Source organism: Quercus robur, chromosome 11 (assembly GCF_932294415.1).
Source record: "Quercus robur chromosome 11, dhQueRobu3.1, whole genome shotgun sequence".
Classification (NCBI taxonomy): Eukaryota; Viridiplantae; Streptophyta; class Magnoliopsida; order Fagales; family Fagaceae; genus Quercus; species Quercus robur.
The window spans coordinates 8,912,549-8,931,339 of NC_065544.1; positions in this window are offsets into that span (position 1 = coordinate 8,912,549).

The following is an 18,791-nucleotide window of genomic DNA, read 5'->3' on the forward strand; positions in this document are numbered from 1 at the left end:
GTTTCTTACAAAAATGGAATTCCAACTTTGTAGGAGTAAAATTTCAGAATGTACTTGCCTCGGTTTGATTCAGACCGGTCTTTTATATAGAGAACCTTGGAGCGATTATTAACTTAGTAACTTCCCCAAGATTCGTGGAAACTAATCAGTCCAGACATAACTTCCTCAACGGCTGCAAAAGTTGCAACCGCTAATAGAAGTTAAGTATTCGAGGAATTTATGGCGATAATCATGGCTTTGGTAACCATTCCAAGATACTGAGAATTTCCCAAGTGTTGCACATTCGTCTATCCATTTCATGGACGATTTGGTCGTTCTTGGACGTATGATCATCGTCCATGGACAACTTCATTGTCGTCCATGGACGATTTCATTGTCCATGAACGATATTCTCGTCCATGAACATCCTTCTCATCCTTGGGTGATTTCTAATCCTTCTTGCTCTCTAGGTCCTGGACGATACCTTTGGACGAATTGGAGATAACTAATTTTTCTCTATCCCATCAGTTGCCCCCTTGTTCAAAGGGTCGTCCAAGATATTGTTGCGATTTAATGCGTGTTTATATGATTTTAATCAAGTTTTAATTTATTGTGTGCCACGTGTCGGGAAACTGTTGGTTTACCTGTTGTGTCGATCTCGCTTCCCAAAGGAACTGCCACATGTAACTTTTTGAATGGTGCATGTCGCTTCGCTGACCCTGTTTCTAGAAGGGAATTGTCCAATTATGGTGGACGAGTTCCTTTACTGTTATAAGCCCTCAAAGATAAAGAAGTCTGCTGGTTTTTACCAGTTCTCGTCCAGGGGCTCTTACTATAGTTTAATAAAGGGCCGTAGCTCGTTTGACAAGCTTTGAAAAAAAGAATTTTTTAGTATTTCCAAAAATTGGGTTGGGGACCCAGCTGATGTGGGTAATGCCTCCTTCCCACCTTTTACCAGCCCTCTAGGTCGCCTTCGTCCTGAGGGTATGTTTCATTTCCATTTTATTTTGTTTATCTTTACATATTTTTTATCTTTCAATCGTCTAACCTTTTTTCTTTAGTGATGCAGCTGTTGTTCATCCACGCTTGGAAAAAATTTACTTGGATCGGATTGACGAAGTTCGTGCCTTCCCTGGGAGAACTTTTCACAATCTAGTTACTCTCAGTTGTCTAGCTGCTTAGGGGCTTGGCCCAGTACCTACTACTGAGAATCTTGGTCACAAGGAAACCACCCGTCGAAGTAAGTATCGTCCATTCTACTTTACTTCTCTTCTTTTTCTTCCTTTTTTTTTAATTTGATTTTCCTCATTGCAGGAATAACTACAATGAGGGAAAACAAAGAAAAAACCATAACCAGCGAGGACGAGGATGTCACTGCACCACCAGTCGTCTAGGCAACTTCCGTCCAGAGAGGGAAGAGAAAATCTAAGTCTATATCCAGTGCTGTGGATCTGGACGATCTTCCAAGTTGTCGAGGTCCTAAGAAGCAAAAACCTAACAAGGCTTCTCTTCCCAAGGTTCCCAAGTTCACAGCCCCCGACGGTAAACCTGGACGACCCTCCAGTTGATGTGGAGCCTGTCCAAACTATTCATCTCGTCCAGACTGATCCTACTCCCCCTCCAACCAAGACTCCTCGCAAGCCTCATCCGTCAGAGCCATCTGAGCGTCCTTCTAACCTGGTGCTGGACGAGAGCTATGCATGGAAGACGTTCAAAGAAATCATTACTGACAATGAAGTCGATGAATGCTACAAATGTCAGTGAAAGAGTTTGAACACTATGGTATCCATGACCTCTTTAAGGTAGTGTTTCACTCGTCCTCGTGTGTTTTAATTCAAATTTTCAAATAAAATGTCTAACTTCCCTACGTCTATACACAAGCTATGTCAAAATTTTACATAGCGACCTGCCAAGCTAAGAAGCTCGCTTCAGAGGCTAAGACCGCTAAGGATAAGGCTAAGGAGCTGAACAATGAAATTCTGCTAAAAAAGGGGGAGGTGCTTAGGTTGACTGAAGATTTCAACCGTCTGCAAGGAAGTGAGATGAAGCTGAAAAACGAGGTGGAAGAGCTTAAGGCCGATAACATTGAAAAAGATACTCGCATCATTTATCTCAAGGGACAAGTTTCTGAATTTTTCTCGTCCTTAGAGAAAGCACGTGGGGAAGCCATAGCAGCCTTCAAGAAGTCTGATGAGTACAAGAATCATCTAGACAGTCACTATGCAGCTGGCTATGAGGACTTTCGTGCTGATGCCAAAGAAACATTTCCTGATTTGGACTTTGATTCTTTCAAGCTTCCCCTTGCAACTGAAAGCTCCTTGTTGTAGACGAGTTTTGAGGACGTCAACATAACGGACGATGCTAATAATGAAGTGACCCAGGACGATCCCAAGTCTAGCTTATCTAAGTGACTATATTTTCCTTAGAAAATTTATTTTATCTTTATTGGAAGTGCCCGTTGTTTTGGGCTTTGTTTTTGCTTCTTTTATTCAAGTTTATCCAAGTAGAATTATCTCATCTAAGCTTATGGACAAGCCTTATATACAATCAGTTATATTTACATAACTTTTGAGGGTTTTTTGGACGTTGGTCATCCACCCTTCTTTAAATTCTATGAATGAATGAATGTTTTTCATTTTCACCTTTCATTATGTTTGAATACATTTAAAGCTTTATGTATGAACTTTATTTACATTGTCCATATCATTTCTATGGCTATGTGGTTCGTCCACTTAGGAAATCATTTTATCTCGTCTTGCGTGTATAGGTGAATTTCTTATTACATCACCAAAATAAAGCAAAATGAATCCTTCAGGTTCGCCATTAAGTACAGGCCGTTCATGAATGACGTGCCTTTTAACTGGCTTTATTCGTTATCCAAACTTGGGACGATCATTTACTCATCCTTAGCTAAATCATTCCCAGCAAATGCTCGTCCTTGCACTGGATTGTTAGGCTGGTTAGATTTGTCTATGGGCTTGTGTTTTTACACAATCTTTATTCGTCCATGGTTTAGACGATCATTCCTTAGGTTTCATCTCGTCTGAAGCTTTAGACGGGCGTACCTTAGGTTTATTCTATGTTGATTTATCCTTTCTTTAAGGAAAGCTTATGGACAGTACATCCTTGCATCCAAGGATTTTATTCGTCCTTGATTGTTTGCTTCTCGTGGATCACTCTGAATGAATTTACAAAAAATGAAGGATTCCCATACAATTATGTATATACTTGAAAATACATCATATATATATTTGGAAATCCAAACTATGCAAACATTCGTCCACAGGCATGGCACATGCTTGAGAGCTAGTGCCTTTAGGGAATTAAAAATACTTACACACAAACTCGTCCATGAATAGCACAAAAGTCAAACACTAATGTACTTTCTAGGGGATTATTAAAATACTTAAAACACACAGTAGTAGTAAACAAACAAACACGAGAATACAATATTCCACTCGTCCATGAATCTCATCCGTGGCCACTTTCATCCAAGGTCAGCATTTATTGATAGTATTTCCTTAGGTGCTCAACATTCCAAGGGTGTTCTAGCCTCTGTCCATCCAAAACTTCCAAATAGTAGTTGATAACCCTATAAGGTCCTTCCCAATTTAGCCCCAGTTTCCCATAGGCCGAGTTTCTTGTTGCCAAGGTAACCCTCTTCAAGACGAGATCCTCAATATTGAAGCGCCTGGGTTTCACCATGGCATCATACTGCCTTGCAATAAGATTTTTGAACCTTGCTGTTCTCTGTTCCGCGTCCATCCTCACCTCGTCCATAAGGTCAAGGTTAAGACGAAACTTTTGTTCGTTTTCTTCAGCTTGATACTTCTTCACCCTATGGCTGGCCATGTGCACTTCTGCCGGTATGACTGCCTCACTTCCAAAGGCTAGTTTAAAAGGAGTTTCCCCAATGGGGGTTCTCACTATTGTTCTGTAAGCCCATAAAACACCTAGTAATTCATCTGGCCATACTCCTTTTGCCCCTTCAAGCCGAGTCTTGATGATTTTCAACAATGATCGGTTTGCTACTTCTACCTGCCCGTTGGCCTATGGGTGGGAGGGTGAGGAGTAATAATTCTTGATTCCTAATTGTTCACAAAAATCCCTAAAAGGTGTGTTGTCGAACCGTCATCCATTGTCAGACACTAGTACCCTAGGTACCCCAAACCTACATACAATGTTCTTCCAGACGAAGTTCTTGACATTCTATTGTATAATTTTTGCTAAGGGTTCCGCTTCCACCCACTTAGTGAAATAATCTATTCTTACCACTAAAAACTTCATTTGCCTAGTTCCGGTTGGAAAGGGGTCCAAAATATCCAATCCTCATTATGCGAAAGGCCAAGGGGCCATCATTGGGGTAAGATACTCTGATGGCTATCTAGGAATATTACTGAAACGTTGACATTGATCACATACCTTAACATATGCCTTAGCATCAGCTTGGATGGTTGGCCAATAGTATCCGGTACGGACGACCTTGTGGACGAGCGATCTAGCTCCTGAGTGGTTACCACATGCTCCTTCATGAACCTCCCTCAATACATAGTTCGCCTCGCCCGGAGCTAAACACCTTAGGAAAGGCTGGGAAAAACCTCTTTTGTATAACATTTCGTCCATAAGGATGCACCTGGCTGATTTAACCCTGAGCTTTCTGGCTTCGTCCTTCCCCTCTGGAAGCCTTTCGTCCTTCAAATATGATACTATCGAGGTCATCCAATTTTCCTCACCTTCTATCTGCAACATTTCTGGGAGGTCTATGCCTGGCATGTATTGTATTTCATCAAACTCGTCCATTGCTTCATTCGTGGAGGCTTTCTTTACCAGAGTATCTGCTTCTACGTTCTCTTCCCTTGGGATTTGAATGAAATCAGCTTCTTTGAATTTCTTCACAAGGCGTACCACCTTCTTTAAATATCTCTTCATTTTGTCTTCCTTGGCTTCACATGTCCCATTTACTTGGCCTATGACCAACTAAGAGTCTCCCAAGACGAGTATTGAGTCAGCTTCTACATATTTAGCCAACTCTAACCCTTTTAGAAGAGCTTCATACTCCACTTCATTATTGGTTGTTTGGTATTGCAAGCGAACCTTGTGCTTTAATTTGTCTCCTTCTAGTGACTACAAAACAACTCCTATACCTTCAGCATGCAATGTAGACAATCCATCTACATGGATGACCCATTTTTTATTGTCCTCTCTTCCGCCTAAGTCCTCATAACTTAGAGTGAACTCTGCAATGAAATCTGTCAGGGCTTGGACCTTTATTGCATTTCTCGGTTAGTACCGAATGTCAAATTCACTAAGCTCGAATGCCTATTGAATCAGTCAACCTGCAGCTTCCAGCTTGTTCATTGCCTTCTTGAGCAGATGGTCCGTCATGACATTGATGACATGAACTTGGAAGTAATGTCTTAATTTCCTAAAAGCTGTTATTAGTGCAAAAGCTAACTTCTCTATCAGTAGGTACCTTCCTTCTGCTCCTCTGAGTGCTCAGCTAGTGTAATACACAGGCTTTTGCACCTTTCCTTCCTCCTTAATCAGCGCTGAACTCACGGCATGTGGGGACACTGCTAAGTACAGATACAGTTCCTCTCCTTGCACGGACGGACTTAATAATGGAGCTGTGGTAAGATAGTCCTTCAGATCTTGGAAGGCCTTTTGACACTCGTCCATCCATTTGAATGCCTTCCTGAGGACTTTGAAGAAGGGTAAACACTTGTCTGTGGCTTTCAAAACAAACTTGTTCAAAGCAGCAACTCGCCTAGTGAGGGACTAGACTTCCTTGATGTTCTTCGGTGGTTCCATGTTCAATATGGCTTGGATCTTGACTGGATTTGCTTCAATTCCTCTTTGTGAAACCATGAATCCCATAAACTTTCCTAACGATACTTCGAATACACATTTACTTGGGTTTAGTTTCATCTTATATCGCCTAAATGTTTCAAAGGTTTCCTGTAAATCATCCAAATGGCTTCCCTCGTCTAAGCTCTTCACAAGCATGTCGTCGACGTACACCTTCACATTCCATCCTATCTGTGGACGGAACATGTGATTCACCAACCTTTGATAAGTTGCCCCTGCGTTTTTTAAACCGAAGGGCATCACCTTATAATAAAACAAACCTTGACTGGTAATAAAGGAGGTCTATTCCTAGTCAACCTCATCCATCTTTATCTGATTATATCCTGAGAAGGCGTCCATGAAGCTCAACAACTGATGGCTAGCTGTAGAATCCACCAATCGATCAATGCATGGCAAAGGATAACTATCCTAAGGGCAAGCCTTGTTCAAGTCAATGAAGTCTACGCACATCCTCCACTTGCCATTTGCCTTCTTCACCATCACCACATTGGCTAACCAATCTGGGTAATAGACTTCCTTGATAAACTATGCTGTGGTCAGTTTCTGAACCTCTTCCTTGATTGCCTTATCTCGTTCAGGAGTAAACACCCTCTTCTTCTGGCGAACAGGCTTAGAAGAGGGGTACACATTCAATCGATGAGTAATTACACTTGGATCAATTCCTGGCATGTCGTCATGACTCCACGCAAAAACATCGATACTCTTCCTCAGGAACTGGATGAGGTCTTTTTTCGCCTTCTCCTTCATACTTGTTCCAATTTTGGTGAATTTTTCAGGATCATCTTCTTGCAAAAGAACATCTTCCAGTATTTTGGTGGGCTCTGCAACAACCCTTCTCTCCACAATACTCATTTTCTGCACCTGCTCATCCAAAGCCATCATGGTTAAATAACATTCTCTAGCTGCCAACTGATCTCCTTGTGCTTGTCCTATCCCATACTCCGTAGGGAATTTGACTGATAGATGGTAGGTAGATGTTATTGCCTTCCAACTATTCAGAGTTGGTCTTCCAATAATAGCATTGTATGAGGACGAACAATCCACCACGAGGAAATTGACTTTCTTAGTTATCTGCTGTGGGTAAGATCCCACTACTACAGGTAACATAATGGTGCCCACAGGCTGCACCTTTATTCCTCCAAACCCTATCAATGGTGAACACATTGGACGAAGTTAATCTCGCCCAAGCCTCATCTGTTGGAAAGTAGGGTAGTACAATATATCTGCTGAACTTCCATTATCCACCAACACTCTCCTGGTTGTATAATCTGCGATGAGCAGAGTAATGACAATTGCATCGTCATGCGGGTGATGGATCCTTTCAGCCTCTTCGTTGGTGAATGAAATAGTTGGCTTGTCAATTCCTCTCGTCCTTGGGATCATCCAAAGTGTTGGACGTTTTACACCACTTTGAGATACGTCTTCTTTGACTTGGAAGACTGTCCCGTTAAAGTCCCTCCTATGATAACCCTTATCTCTCCTAAGGAGGGCCATGATGATTCTTCCATCTTTCCCTTCAACTTCTCATCTTTATGATCCCTTCCAACGAAGTGCATCAACTTTCCTTGTCTAATGGGATTCTCGATCTGCTGCTTCAAGTCATAACACTCGTCCGTGTCATGCCCATGATCTCTATGGAAGCGACAATATTTATTCTTATTGCGCTTATTGGGATCTCCTTTCATCTTCTCCGACCACTTTAAAGAATGGTCATCTTTGATTTGCATGAGCACCTGATCGAGTGGAGCGTTTAAGGGCGTGTAGTTCTAACTTCTTCCTGAGGACGAACCCATCTTCCTATTATCTCGTTCCTTCTTATCTTCCATCCGTCCCTTCTTTGGACAAGGACCTTGTTCCGAGTAGCGTGTGAGGTGTGCTTCCATCCTTTCAACTTTTTTCCTCTTCTTGGCTATGATTGCATCTTCTGCATTCATAAAGTTTTGGGCCGAATGAATGAGTTCAGCCATGGATTGAGGCTCCTTCTTATATAGCTTGTGGATGAATAAATCAGAATTAACCCCATTATGGAAGGCCGCCAAGAGTAGCTTGTCATCCACCTCGTCCACGGTTAGGGCTTCCTTGTTAAAACGAGTGATGAAGGAGCGCAGGCTTTCATTCTCTCCTTGTTCTATGGTTAACAGACTGGACGAAGAGCGTTTGTGCATTTGGCCTCTGATGAAATTATTGACAAACAACTTACTCAATTCTTCAAAAGAACTCACTATGTTCGGGGGTATTTTGCTGAACCACACTCGTGCCGATCCTTTGAGAGTGGTAGGGAAGGCTCTACACCTAATCTCATCTAGGACTCTTTGAAGATGCATAGTAGTCTTGAAAGTTGCTATATGATCAAATGGATCACGTGCTCCATTGTACAAATCCAATGAAGGCATCTTGAACTTTAGGGCTAAGGGGTGACCGTTGATGGAAGCCGTGAAAGGGGAATCTGTTTGGTGGACTAGATCCTCCACTGGATTTGCCCTTCTCATGTTCTCCCTCATCTCCGCCATAACCTTTCTCATCTGATCCATTTCTCTCTCCAATTATGGCACCCTTCTAGACGTGGTACCCCTTGATTGGCTTTCAAGTTCAGCGTTTTCCCTATCCTAATTTTGGGCTTAACCTTCAGCGTACCCCTCATAGCGTTGCTTCTTCAAATTAATCTCCCTGGTCAATTCTTGATTCTGATGGGTTAACTCCGCCATAGCGGCTGCCATAGACTGCATGTGTTGAACAGAGGATTGTGGCATCACTGGGGCTGATTGACGATCGCGATGGGGATTGCTTGAAGCATCCCTACTCTCTTGATGACCTAGGTTGGTAACCCTTGGCCTAGTTCGAACCATTCAACCTTTTGTCGTAGAAAGATAAATTGCAAAGCAATCAAACTATCTCCCCACATACGGCGCCAACTGATGTTGCACAGAATCAATAGGCTGAATGCTCCGGCTTCGATGGGCTACTAGTGGTTATGGAAGGCCTACAAAGATGAACACACAATCAAAAGGGGACCGATGTTAACTGGCCAAACACCCTTCGATGGCTAAGTTAGTTTCTTACAAAAATGGAGCTCCAACTTTGTAGGAGTAAAATTTCAGAATGTACTTGCCTCGGTTTGATTCAGACCGGTCCTTTATATAGAGAACCTTGGAGCAATTATTAACTTAGTAACTTCCCCAAGATTCGTGGAAACCAATGAGTCCAGACATAACTTCCTCAATGGCTATAGAAGTTGCAACCGCTAATGGAAATTAAGTATTTGAGGAATTTATGGCGATAATCATAGCTTTGGTAACCGTTCCAAGATGCTGAGAATTTCCCAAGTGTTGCACGTTCGTCTATCCATTTCATGGACAATTTGGTCGTTCTTGGACATCTGATCATCGTCCATGGACAACTTCATTGTCGTCCATGGACGATTTCATTGTCCATGAACGATATTCTCATCCATGAATATCCTTCTCATCCTTGGGTGATTTCTGATCTTGCTTGCTCTCTGGGTCCTGGACGATTCCTTTGGACGAATTGGAGATAACTAATTTTTCGCAATCTCATCACTATAGATGGTTATTTTTATATTTTTTTAATCTTTTAAAAAAAATCCCTCAATATGAATATTTAATAAATAATTCTCATTGAATGTGACAATACTTTTAATATAAAATTAACAAGCTTCTTGATTACTGCAATGAGTAGTAAATACTAAATATCTTCACTGAAATTCAGAAATTGCTATAAAATTATTATATTTAAAAGATAAATAATTCTCCTTAGATTTGATGTTGCCTTTTATATAAAAATTAACAAACTTCTCGATTTTTTAAATGAGTAGTAAATGCCCCAAAATTAAAGAATTGAATTGACACATGTCACAAAAATAGAGCTCAATTCTAATCCAATTTTGAAAGTTCCAATTTTTAAGAAACTAGTTTGTAATCTCATGTATATGCATGGATACACTTAAAGATATACAATAAGATGCATATTATTATTATTCCTATATATATATGATTTAAATATTATTGATAGTCATTCTTATATTTTGTTAATTCGTTAAAAAGTCTTGTAAGAATATTATTAGGTATAAAATGTAAACTATCCATGTCTATTATTAGTCATTCTTAAAAAGTCTTGTCAGAATATTATTAGGTATAAAATGTAAACTATCCAGTTCATAGGAACTGTTCAGACCATTCTAAATTCGGGAACAGTTTTCGTCACACTCTTTCCAAACTTCAATATGCCCCTCAAAGATCCTCACCTTTATAATGCTCTCAAGGTGCAAATTCAGATTACAAGAGCCTCTCAAGTACAAGACACATATGCTGCTACACTTCACTATCAGCTTGCTTACAAGCTTCAAAATCATGCATTTGATATGGCAATTCTAGACATGGCCCAATCTAATGATACTTTGTTGATCTAGGAATCCCATGTGTATGTTTGTCCCAAGACAACTCACTAGGGATCAAATGACTTCTCTTTTCCCAGAATCATGGATTACGAAATATGAGACACTTCACTAGGCGATTAAGCTAGTCCAGTTGAATAATCCTTTCTTTATCAGGAAAGAAAATGGCGAAGTTGAGACAAGGTTTTTGGTGGCCCCACCAGAAAGGAAAGATGTGACAGTTTTTCAACTCAGTTTGCTATGCTTCAACCTATGTCATATGTTTGTGAAGATGGCCTTAAGATTAATGCATTTCATGAAGGTGGAAAGTCTTGCTATGAAGGCAAATCACCCTCTAGCCACATATGGTGGGATATTTGTAACTGTGCTGAATGCAGAAAAGAAGAAACTCTTGTAGAAGATCATTCAAGAAGAAAGAAGAAAAAATCCACTCAACAAATCCTCAAAGAAAGATATGAATCAGGTGATCTAGAAGTTGATCTCCTTGAAGAACTCTCTAGAAAATTTGACTATTATATTCTTTATCCTAGAACCAGAAAGCAAAAAAAATCCCTCCTTCTCCTCCATGTAAAGAAACCAAGTCCAAAGAAGATCATGATCAAAACCCTAAACCTCCACTAATCCCATACTACCAGAAAGTTCTTCCCCAAATACCTAGATGCCAACCTTTTCCTACCAGTCAAACCCACCCACAAAAACCCTTATCTTGTTACATGTTTGATCATGCTTCACCTTCATACTCACAAAATTTTCCTCATCTTGAAAGTTTTGAACATCCTCACACCAGAACAAAGCATGTTTGGAAAATCAAAAACCATGTTGGAACCAACCTAGATGGAACCAGAAGACATATTTCGTCAGAAGAAGCAGCTCTAAATTGGCAAGTAGAAAATGTTGTGGCACAAAACCAAGCCCTTTCAAAAATCCTTGATATTGAACAGAAGTTAGCTGAGGTAGTTACCCACACCTTCTCATCCTTAGGTTCTCTTCTTGATGATTTGAAGAAAAAAATCAAAATGGTTGAACAAGAGCTTGCAACAATTGTATCCACAGTCAAAGATATGTCTATTTCTTTCCCTCTCATAGGGCAAAAAGAAAAAGAAAGAAAGCAATTGTTGACACAACTTCAATCCATAGAAAGATCATAAAAGACAGTTACCCAACCTTCCCCGATGCTTGTCTATACTCCTTACCAACCTCAACAATCATTATATAAAGATCTGTCCATACCTTTAACCTCTCCATTTTCAACAATCTCTCCTGGACAAAATCTCCAACCATTAGCCATGACACATCCTAATTATAACCCTTTCAAGACAAGTGAAATTTTCCTAGCCATAACATATCCATCTCCACATAAACAAGAATCCTAAACCAGGTCATAAAATGAACCTCCCCCTAAGAGAAAGGACAAAGAACCATTATACCATCCTCTAGATCCAACCATTGGTGCTTCTTCGAAACCTCCAGACATGAACATGTTGGCTGGACCAAGGAAGAAATTTTTCAGGAAGAAAAAATGGAAGCTCCTTAGAAAAAAGAAATTCAAAGGAAAAACTTCAAAAGTCAGTTTTGTGTGTAGAAGACAAGGCCATTTTGCAAAAAATTGTGCAAAAAAAGAGAAAGCAGCAAAGCTTCTTGAACAAGCCCAGATTCATGCAAATGACATTCCCTTCTCAGATGTAGTATCTCTTTTTTCACTTGATGATGACTACTCTCCTCAAGATCTAGTAGTTATGGCTTATTCCACATCAGAAGAAGATTCAAACTCAAACAGTTATGATGCCTCAGACCCAAAAATCCAAACCATTTACATGTCCCAGCCCATTATAGCCCCTCTATCTCTTCCACTCCCTATCTCCTATATTTATTGGATGAGTTGATAGGGTATTTTATATTATTTTATTGGGTTGTATGTAAAAATAAAAACTAGGATGTTAGGTGTATTATTGGATGAGTCGATAAAATAGATAAAGTAGTATTTGAGGATGTAAAATAAGTATTTTTTAAAATCCCCCAATGCTAGTGCTCTTAATGTTGCATATATGCAACCTTACTATAGCTAGGATGGAAAAAATTTTAGAATTACATACCTAGATAGAGCAGGATTTTAGGTCTAGTTGCTAAAATAGCAACTAGGAGGTTTTTATATCGCAATGCTAGTGCTCAAGTCATGTAAGTCGTGTCATGTAACTATGTAAGTCCTTCTCAAAAAAAAAAAAAAAAAAAAAAATCATGTAAGTAAGACTACAACGTGGCTCTCTATCTCTATTTCCTTTTTTTTTTTTTTTTTTTTTGCAAAAATACACTTTTGATCCCTACATTTTATGTCAATTCTCATTTGGTCCCTAAATTGATTTTGCTACTAATGTAGTCCCTAAAAAAAGAAAATCAATTCTATTTCAGTCCCTGTTGTCAATCCACTAACAAAAACCTCCTACGCGGCAGACGGAGTACCCTGCTTACTGACATGGCATTGATGTGGCACTGATGTGGCCATTAAAATATTATTAAAAAAATTATTTGGCATTTTTTAAATGCCATGTTAGTATTTGAATTAATGAAAAATTAAAACAAAAAAAATTCTAATTCCTCAATTTTAATTTTAATTTTAAAAAATCAAAAACAAACAAAATTTACTTTTTTAGTTTTAAATGATTTTTTTATTAATCTAATTAAATTAATTAGAAAATTCAAAAAAAAAATTACCATTAGACCATTTTAGTTTTAAGTGTATTTACTTTTTTTTAAGTGTGTAAGTGAAAAGTGTATATACTTTAAAAATCATCAAACCAAAATTTTTTTTTTTTTATCATTAGACCATTTTAAACCATGATTTGAGTTTAGAGAGAGAGAGAGAGGGGGGGGGGGAGAGAATGAGATGAGGCCGGCGGTTTGGAGTAGATCCAAAGGAATGGGGCCGGCAAAAGTTTAGAGAGAATGGTTTAGAGAGAGCAGATCTAGATTGCTCGATCTCGGCCTCCGTCCCGATCTCGGCCTCTGTCTCGGCCACAACGAAGCTCGATCTTAGCCTCTCTCTTGTTTGATCAACGATGGTGGTAGTGGGTTTGGTGACTTTGGGTCAGATCGGCAATGCGTGGTGGAGAAGAATCCAATTGGACACCCAATCCTCCACAAACCCAATCTCCTCCATTGACCCCAGCGAGTCCACCTCCACCACCGAAGCAACGGCGCTCTTCTTCACCGGAAAATGCAAACTCAACACCTGAGCCAGATCGGCACGGTTGAGATTAACACGAACCAACTCAAAGAGAGGGGTTGGTTCCTCTTGGATTGCAGGGGTTTGGATCGGGGAATGAGTTTTGTGGGTCATGTTGTTTGGGTCTTGCTAGTTTTTGTAGGGGTTTGTCTTGTGGGTCATGCTGTTTAGGTCTTGAGACCGAGAGATTTGATCTTGATTTTGAGTGGTCATTTTGTTTGGGTCTTGAGACCAAGAGAGTTGTTCTTGTTGCGAATGAATGGGAGAGCTCGGATTCAACAATGAAAGAGTGAGAGATGATAATTTGTTTTTTCTTTTCTTTTCTTTTCTTTGTTTACCCAACCAACGATGAGAGCTTCAATCTTTAAGTTGAGAAATCTAAGAAGAACATGAAGAACAAGTTGTAATGTTCTTGAGTTCTTCTGAAAAAAAATGAAAAGTATCAATTTTTTTTTTTATAATCTAGGTTTGAGTTCTTGTAATTTTCTTATGAAAAATAATAGTGAAAAGTTCTTGCTGAGTTTGATCTGGGAAGAACATGAAGAAAAAGTTGTAATGTTCTTATGAAAAATAATAACGAAAAGTAACAAATTTTCTTTAATTAAATTAGATTTAAGGTTTTTTTAATTTAATTTCTTTGTATATATAAATTTTCTGACGTGGCTTTGTTTAAAAAATTAAAATGCTAACGTGGCCTATAAAAATGCCAAATAATTATTTTTAATAATATTTTAATGGTCGCGTCAGTGCCATGTCAGCAAGCATAGCACTTTGTCTACCACGTAGGAGGTTTCCGTTAGTGGATTGACGGCAAGGACCAAAATAGAATCAATTTTCTTTTTTTAGGGACTACATTAGTAGCAAAATCAATTTAGGGACCAAAATGAGAATTGACCCAAAATATAGGAACTAATGCTATGTTTGGATGTTGGAGGAAGGAGGGAGAATAGAGTAGAGGGAGGGAGAGTAATTTAATTACCTTATTTAGATGTTTTTTAAGGAATGAGGGGGAGGGATTTGGAGGGGTTTGAACTACTTCTAACCCCTCATTTTTAATTCCCCCAAATTGGAGAGATTTGGAGGGAGAGTGGAGTATAAAAATGCTTGACCAAATGAAATATCAAATTTACCCTTACCATATTAACAAAATTATAAATGAAAAGACTAATTATTCCCCTCCCTTGTGCTTAATTTTAAAAACATCCGAATAAGGTGAAGGATAACCATTCTCCTTTACTCTCCTCTCCACTACTCTCCTTCCCTCTACTCTCCTCTCTCTCAAAACTTCCAAACATAGCATAAAAGTGCATTTTCGCTCCTTCTTCTTCCTTTTTTTTTTTTTTTTTTTGGGTGGCTCTATACTTTCTAGTACCTAAAAGACTTTGGTAGTAGTACCTTTTCTTTCCCTTTTTTTTTTTTTTTTTGGTGGCTCTCTACTCTCTAGTACATTCTACATTACTACAACTACATAACAAAAATAATATAATATATTACATTTTTAAAAAGAATTTATGTAAGTTTTTAGCATTTTACATCTTATATTTAGAAAATAAAAATACCAAAATGTAACAAAGAGGATCTTATTTCTAGAAAAGTAAATTAACAAATCCACATACATTATAATAAATTTGTACTAAAATTAATTATTATTTAATATTTTAAAAAAAATTTGAGAGATAATTACAACATGCTGCTAACCTCGCAACTCGAACCCTTTTCCCCTGGTGCCAATTCAGTTACAAGGCCTTATACTATGAATAATTATAATTTAATATTTTAAAATTACATATTAAATATTATTGTACATTTCTTATATATAATATTATACTATGTAAATCATGTAACTATGTAAGTTGTTCTCCAAAAAAAAAAAAAAAAAGTCATGTAAGACTACAATGTGGCTCTCTACTCTCTAGTACTATCTTTATTTTTTTTTTTTTTTTTTTTTTGTGACTCTCCACTCTCAAAGACTCTAGTAGCAGTACCTTTTCTTTTTTTTTTGGTGGCTCACTACTCTCTAATAAACTCTACAAAACTGTGGGTTCCAGTTAGCTCAACTGGTAAAGTCTCTGATGGTTGTATAAGAGATCTGGGGTTCAATCCCCGCCTACACCAAAACTGATTGGTGTCTTGGTCTGATAATAAAGAGCCATTATCAGGAGCAGACGCCATAGGTTGAAACTCTCTCTCAAAAAAAAAAATACACTCTACAAAACTACAACTACATAATAATAAATAATAAAATAAAGAACCCTATTAACTAGGCAAGGTGGCAAATCCATTAAATACCCACCTACCTCCATCTCTCTTTTTTTTTTTTGATGAAACACATTTGTTTGTAGAAATCATCAAATTTGCAAACTGCTAGAAATCACCCAACAACAAATGAACGATACAATATGTCATTCACGTAGATCAAAGAATTCCTTCTTTTTTGTACGCTAGACAGGTACTTTTGGTAGATACAGGTGAGTTTTTGTTTTCTTTGGTGATTTTTATGGTTTCACGTTCGAGGCTGGAGCTTGTTTTCAGTTTTTATTTTTTATTTAAAAAAATATATATTAATTTTGGTGTTTAAATAATAATTTCAGCTTAAATGTAAAACAGTGCCTTTTTTGGTATTTAACCAAGACTAAAGGAAGACTTTGATTAAATAAGTTTGAAGTTAGATGACTCAATTATTGAACAAAGTAAAATTAAAGGCCTAAAATAAATTTCAGTCAAATTTATAAGCTGTCATTTGTAATTGGGTTTTACTAACGTGTGTCCTTAGACATACATTAATAAACCATTTTAAGAAACTTTTTATAGAAAAATAAAAAAGTGATTAATTATTTTAACAACTTTTTCAATTTTTCATAGAAACTTTCTCAAAATGGATACATTAACTGGACTCTTTATAATTTATGGCCTGTTTGGATTGAGGGGAGAGTGAGCGGGAGTAGAGGGGAGTAAAATTGACTGAAAATATAATATTTCTAACCAATTCTACTTTATTCTACTCTCTCAATTTAAACAGACAGTTGATCTTTATAGAATTACCCATAACTAGTCCCCTTAACAATATGTACAGTTGCAATTTGCAAATATTAATTGCTTGCCGCTGAAGATGTACTAGTCTTCATTTAACTACAAATCCCACTTGGAAATAAGTTGGGTCGTGTATACTGGTCTTCATTAACTACATAACTTGTCATTATAATCAATTTGAAGGGCTACCAACCATGTTGCCTCCAATCAGGATAGCAAACTAGCATGTGAAGATTGCTTGAGATCTATTGTGGGGACTAGTTTTTGTACGGACCCCAGTTTCTGTATTTCTTTTCATTATCTGAATATCATCACTAGTTTAGAACCCCACAATTTAAAAAAATAAAATAAAAATAATTGCCCACACACATAGCATACATACCTAATTGTGGGATCCAATAATTTATGGGTCCGGCCCACACGCTTATGGGAAGCCCACCGGTCTTAAACTGAAGGAGGCCAGGACCCCAAGCTCGAAACTAGGAAACATAAAAATAGCCTGAAGACATAGCCGAGGACGGTTTCGTCCTCGGCAGGTCCAAAACCTCATGGATAGAAATGGAATATGAGTAAGTTGGAAAGATCAGAAAATATCCTGGGGAAGTTGTCTTTAATACCCTTCCCTGACATGACACTGCCCCTAACAGGGCCGGGATCTTAGGCTTTATGGATCATCTCCTGCAATTTTTGGGATTAGACTGATGGGACAGATAACTGTCCTAGAAAGATCGACCCTACACGTGGACGAAGGACAACAAACGTAGGCTAGTATAAAAGAGAATGTTATGTGACCAAAGAGGGGGGCTCCCATCTAGCTTCTGGAGAAAGACTTGATGAAAGAGAATGCCTGGATAATATATGCTGGACACCACATAAAAACCCTCCGACGGGTAACCGGGGACAGCACCATCGTTCCTCGGACATGATCCGAGGAGCCAAATCCTCCTAGATACAAGGTTGAAGGGCCTGAATATCCAGCCCAAAGCTCTTTCTCATATTGGTTCATCTATAGTCCGGCCCGAAATGTCACCCTGTGATCCAACGCTGGCCTTTCAAGCCCACTCTCTACAAATATTATTGTGAGGGACTTTCCGTGTGCGAGCCCAACATCGATGTTGGGCCGTTAAAGATTTTGTGTCCTTACACTAATTATTAGCATTATATAAAAAGTTAATAAATTTGAATTATTTTAAGCTAGATGGACAAATGACATTGAAAAGTATAATCTTTTTTTTTTTTTTTTGAGAAAGAAGCTGACTTATTTTATTAACTTGAAACAATTACATCCAAATCTAAAATCGAAACAATATGCGATGGGACATCTTCCATCCATACTTGAAAATCTGGTATGCGTAATGCATTTTTCGCCAAACTATGAACAACCCTATTGTCGTTTCTCTTAACATGAGAATACAACAATCATTCAAAACTATTAGCAACCCTTTTCACATTGTCTACCAGTAGACCTATTGGAGATAGGCTACACTCTGTTGACTTCAAAGCTTTAATCTGACCGAGAGAATCTCCTTCGAGAGTAGCTCTTTGAAAACCCAACTCACGCGCAAATGTCACTGCCTTCAAAGCAGCCAACGCCTCAACCTCATCAGGCTTGTAAGCTTGATGAATTTTTTCTGAACAAGAAGCCATCACAGCTCCATTATTATCCCGAATTACCACTATTGCCGCCACTTGAAATTGATTTCCCTTGGAATATTTTTTCAAGGCATTAATTGGATTAACTCCAATTGTACATGCTAGCTGGCTGGTAGACTCCAAATTGGGTGTAACAATCCTTGCCAATAATAACTCTTCATTATTATTTATATTTTAAAAAAAAAATTGAGAGATAATTACAACATGCTGCTAACCTCGCAACTCGAACCCTTTTCCCCCGGTACCAATTCAGTTACAAGGCCTTATACTATGAATAATTATAATTTAATATTTTAAAATTACATATTAAATATTATTGTACATTTCTTATATATAATATTATACTATGTAAATCATGTAACTATGTAAGTTGTTCTCCAAAAATAAAAAATAAAAAGTCATGTAAGACTACAATGTGGCTCTCTACTCTCTAGTACTATCTTTATTATTATTTTTTTTTTTTTTTTTTTTTTTTGTGACTCTCCACTCTCAAAGACTCTAGTAGCAGTACCTTTTCTTTTTTTTTGGTGGCTCACTACTCTCTAATACACTCTACAAAACTACAACTACATAATAATAAATAATAAAATAAAGAACCCTATTAACTAGGCAAGGTGGCAAATCCATTAA